Raw genomic sequence first — 5,445 nt, 5'->3', positions numbered from 1 at the left:
GCACATGGGGTCCATCACACCCACCCACTTAAAAGTGGTTATTACTACTGGGGCCTACATCAAAAGCCCATGTATATCAACCAGAAGATGCTTTCTGATTTCAGTGGGTAGATCAAGGCCAAAGGTTAGTGGTTCACAACTGAATAAGCACTGGGACTGCAGGCTGCTGCAAGGACTGTCTTCCAAACAAGATGCGAAATTCCTAAGCTCCCATGTAAGTACAGTCATGAAATAATCTCCTGACACATTACCAGAAGTCCCTGAAGGAAATTTATTTCTGAATTCTGCTTGAAATAAAGACTCTCCCTTTACTGCACCTGCATTTTCATCTTGCAGAGGTGGTAATGTGATTTTATCACTTAATCTGATGCATCATGGTCGTGCTTTCCACTCCAGAAGTGGCTGCATTTCATCTATGGGAAAAGTAAATCCTTCTTTGGAATACTTATAGAGACCTTTAAAGCCCTTTGAATGAAAAGTTTCTGCAGGGTGATCTATTGATGATAGCTAAATATACATAAGAAAACAAAAAATCAGTACACCCATTGAATGGGAGCCTACTGGCTGTTAAGCCTCCCCAGGACAGCATTTGTACCAAAACTTTGTACTTTGATTGGCTATAAGCATCTCCCAGACAATAGAATGCCATTATACCAAACCATCAAGACTTTTTTGATCTTTGATACTTATAAGGTATCATCTGTAGGTCATAATGTTCTGACTGACTCTTCACTGATGAAATCTGTACATCCATTTAGAAAGAATTTGGGACATCCAGACCTTCTGATGTGACAAGGAAGAAAAATGGATGGGTACTATGGTTGCTGGTGCTATACAGCCTACTTACATAAAGGTATAGAATCACAGAATCATTTAGGTTGGAAAAGACCTCTCAGATCATCAAATTCAACCATTGCTAAGATTTCACTCAATGTCAGTATGAGATTTTGGCACAGAGGCTAATAATTGCTCAGTCAAATGTGGCAGGAAGGTGCTTGTGCCTGCACTGTGTCACCTTGATCAAAGCACAGCAGAAAGCACAGAGCAAAGCTAAAAACTGTTGGGGGAAAAAATTCCCAATGTATGATTAGCTAGAAGTGTGGATCAGATCTAAGAGGAGCCAGGGAACCAGTAAATAATCAGACCATGAATGGAGTTCAAATTCCCACCAGGCTTATCTTATGGCCTTTTACAGCCTGTTAAAACATGTTCACCCACAAAAACCCCAGCTGAGAAAAGAAAAGATAACCACAAAGCACAATAGAGAAATCCCTACATTAGCATTTTCTTTTCCTGCCCTTTCAGCTGCCTAATGTGGTCCCTTGAATACCTGGCAGAAGCAGGCAAGAAAATACCTATTTTTGTGATAGTATGAATTTTTCTTTAAATGGAAAAACTTCATTTGTCTAAGCTGTTGCCAGATAGAATCATTTTCAAGGGGATCATTTTACAGCATGAAGCTTTGAGAATTTGCACTGTAGAAAATCATTTGTTATTCTATGTGGTACTGCTGCTTGGGCTAAATTGACAAAATATTTATCCAGAGGGTAATGCATCCATTTCTAGTCTCTGCCACCTCCTCAAAGAAGGCCGTTCCAGTCTGTATTTCTTGGCATTGCTACTTGGCGTTTCCCCAAAATGCTTGGGGGCTTTGTTTCATTATCATGGAGTTACTGACAGGCACCTCATGAGGGCAGCACGTCCTCTCTGTTTCTTTTTTTAATCTCTTCCATTAGACCCAGCTCTGCTTCCACATTGAATCAAAAAAATAGCCGTGTACACACTACAAACAGCATTATTCTGCTTAAGCTACGTTAATTAACGAGGGGCTCAAAGCAAGCTGGTGACATCCCACCTTTATAGCTGGTGCTGTAGGAAACAATGCTGCTCTGCTTCACAGAGTGGGAAAAAACAGCTGAGGAAACCCACAGAATCATAAAGGTTGGAAAAGCGCCCTAAGACATTGAGTCCAACCATTCCATACCAAGCCCACTACTAACCCATGTCCCCAAGTGCCACAGCCACACATCTGTTAAATCCCTCCAGGGATGGAGACTTTACCACTGCCGTGGGCAGCCTGTTCCAATGTCTGACTGCCCTCTCAGTGAAGAAATTTTCCCTAATATACTATGTAAACCTTCCCTGGTGCAACTTAAGGCCATTTCCTCTTGCCCTGTCCCTTGTCCCCTGGGAGCAGAGCCCAACCCTCACCTGACTTCATTCTCCTGGTCAGGGAGTTGTAGAGAGTGAGAAAGTGCCCCCCAAGCCTCCTTTTCTCCACACTGAGCCCCACCCAGCTCCTTCAGCCACTTCTGGCACTCCAGCCCCTTCCCCAGCTCCATTCCCTTCTGTGGACATACTCCTGCCCCTCAATGTCCTTCTTATCATGAAGGGCTTAAAACTTAACCCAGGATTCATGTAACATACTCAGGATGCTCTATGGCTGGCAGTCAAGGAAGGGTTAAATCACTGCAGGTGGCCTGCATCCAACTGCCATGCCTTTTCCATAAACTGAGTCATGTACCCTTTTGTTGTGTTTGCCAGAGGGAGAGCTCGGATTCGAGGCAAAGATGACAAAATAGGACAGTAACTATGTATAAACACATGAGGAAAAAGTGGTGAAAGTGGCAAGTCCCTTCTTCCAGCCTGTAATGAGGGACCTATTTACCAGGACTCTTGCAGGTATAATGAGGAATGTTAGGAGGACAGGAAGATCTTAAAGAACCAGACAAGTGCAAATATACTTCATGCTAAACAAAAGCAGAGGAAGGAGAAGTTGCTGAGCTAAAGGCAAGACAGGTCCACAGGAAAGCAAAGATGCCAATTTCTCAAAAGAGATTCTAAGAACAGTTTTATCAGGGCTGGCCTATCATGGACAGCAGCCTGTCTCAGCCAAGGGGAGTGACCTAGATAAGGCAGCAAAAGCACAGCAATTCCATCCTGACACTGTCCCAGCAACACACAGCATACTCATAGAACCACAGAATTGTCATGGTTGGAAAAGTCCTCTAAGATCAAGTCCAACCATTAACCTGGTACTGCCAAGGCCACCACTAACCCACTGTCCCCAAGAGTCACAGCCACAAACTTTTAGAACATTTCTAGGGATCATGACTCTACCACTTCCCTGGGCAGCCTGTTCTAATGCTTATCACCACAAAGGCAGAGGTGATAATTTTAACTCCTATTAATGCTTAAGTTCATAGAATCACAGAATGGTTTGAAGTGGAAGGCACCTTAAAGATCATCCAGTTTCAAGCCCCTGCCATAGGCAGAGACACCTTCCACTAGACCAGGTTGCTCCAAGACCCATCAAACCTGGCCTTGAACACTTCCAGGCATGGTGCAGCTACAGTTCCTGTAGGCAACCTGTGGCACTGTTTCACAGGGAAGAATTTCTTCCTAATATTCCATCTAACCCTGCCCTTCTGTCAGGGCAAAGCCATTTCCCCCTTCTTCTGTCCCTACATGCCTTTGTCTAAAGTCCCTCTCCAGCTCTTTTGGAGCCCCTTTATGCACTGGCAGGGGCTCTAAGGTCTCCCTGGAGCCTTCTCTTTTCCAGGCTGAACACCCCCACCTTTACCAGTCTGTCTGCAGAGAGAGGGGCTCCAGCCCTCAGAGCCTCTTCGTGGCCTCCTCTGGACTTGCCAGGTCTATGTCTTTCTGGGGACTCAAAGGCAGCAGTGCAGGTGGGGCCTCATGAGCAAAGGGGCCAGATCACTTCCCTTGAGCTGCTGCCCACACTGTGGGATCAGCCCAGGATGTGTTTGGCCTTCTGCACACTACTGTATGAGACACCCTGGGCTAGTACCTTGGGTACAAGCTGAGATCAGACAAAAATTCCCCTTTCATAGACTGGTGTTAGATAGCAAAAGAACAATGTTCAGTGTCAATCTCATGTTAGACTTTAACTAATAGTACTTCCAGCACAGCCAAGAATTGGGTACAGCTGGTCCAACCTTGCAGTATGGAAAATCACAGGATATTCATTAGTATATCCCTTTTTGCAGGAATGAAGCCTTGTTTAAAATAACTCTCTCCCCTGCTCTGTGTTAGGGGGATTTGCAGTCTGCAGCTATGCTTTGATCTAAAACTTGATAATCTAAAACCTTGCTTGGAAAAAGCTCTGCAAGAACTGACCTCCTCCAGTTCATGGAATCCTCCAAGGTGGATTCCAGTGACTTGCCACAAGTGGCTTAGGCAGAGCTTCTCTTGCTACGCATTTCCAGAGAAGTCACTGGAAATAACTTCTGTCATTACCTTAATGTCAGCTAGCAGAAAACAGAGATACAAATCAATCCTACTAGGGGTGAGAAAAAGGGGAACCAGGCAACACACCAGGTTTATCTTCCTGAACAGGAGACTTTCAAATTCCATTGGCCAAGCCTGAAAAGGGCAAAGAGTAAGTTTGGCTTTCGCCTTGGAGAACAGCACTGTCAGGCTGTGAAAGTCAGCCAGCACTGATAGATCGCTTCCATGGCTCACAGGCCAGCTTCAGCCCAAAGACAACAGGTTAAACCCTCCCTTGTTACTAGAAGAGCCCACATGAACTTTTCAGCACTGTGAGCTATTTCTGGAGCACCTTGCACTTCCACTAGTAGAATCCTGGGGGCTCTGACAAGAATAATCACAGAGCAGTTTGAGTTGGAAGTGACCTTAAAGCTCATCTCATTCCAACTCCCCTGCCATGGGGCAGGGACACCTTCCATTAAACCAGGCTGCTGGTCTGGAACACTTCTGGGGATGAGGCAGCAAGAGCTTCTTTGGGCAGCTTATGCCAGGGCCTCCCCACCCTCACAAGGAAGAATTTCTTCCCAATATCCAATCTAAATCTTTCCTCTATTAGGTTTATTGCCTATTTATAAAGGTTATTATTTGGCCCTTGTCCTATCACTAAACACTCTGTATAGAAAAGTCACTCTTTTTTATAAAGCCCCATTTTAAGTAGTGGAGGGGGCTGAAAGGATTTCTTCACCTGAAGACTGGGGATGCAATCCAGCATTTTCTGTTCTAGGGAGCAACAAAACCCAAAGTAATTTGCTGTAAGCAGCAATAGGGCATGAGCTTTCTCTATTTGCTCAGTAAAGGAGGTCCACAGATGGAGGCTGCCTCAGCTCTTTGTTCACTCCCAGGCAAAACCCCAATCTTAAACCACAAAGATTTGCTTAAATCATCCTGGCTGCACATGCAGGGAGAATGCAGATGGTAGAACAGAATCATTAAGGTTGGAAAAGACTTCTAAGATCAAGTCCAACCCTTAATCTAACTCTTCCAGGTCCACCACTACACACTTCCAGAGATCGCAATTTTGGTGTGAGTCTGCTTTTGGAGAGACAAACCATTTTTTTTTCCCCACAGGAAAAAAGGCATAACTGCAATCACACAAACTATTGCTGTAATACCAGCCACACACCCTGCAACACTGAAGGGACCAAAGCAGCCCAC

The sequence above is a fragment of the Corvus brachyrhynchos genome, unplaced genomic scaffold, assembly GCF_000691975.1.
Source record: "Corvus brachyrhynchos isolate BGI_N302 unplaced genomic scaffold, ASM69197v1 scaffold3, whole genome shotgun sequence".
In the NCBI taxonomy this organism is placed as follows: domain Eukaryota; kingdom Metazoa; phylum Chordata; class Aves; order Passeriformes; family Corvidae; genus Corvus; species Corvus brachyrhynchos.
The sequence above is the reverse complement of the archived record's forward strand: the minus strand, read 5'-3'. Positions refer to the sequence as shown.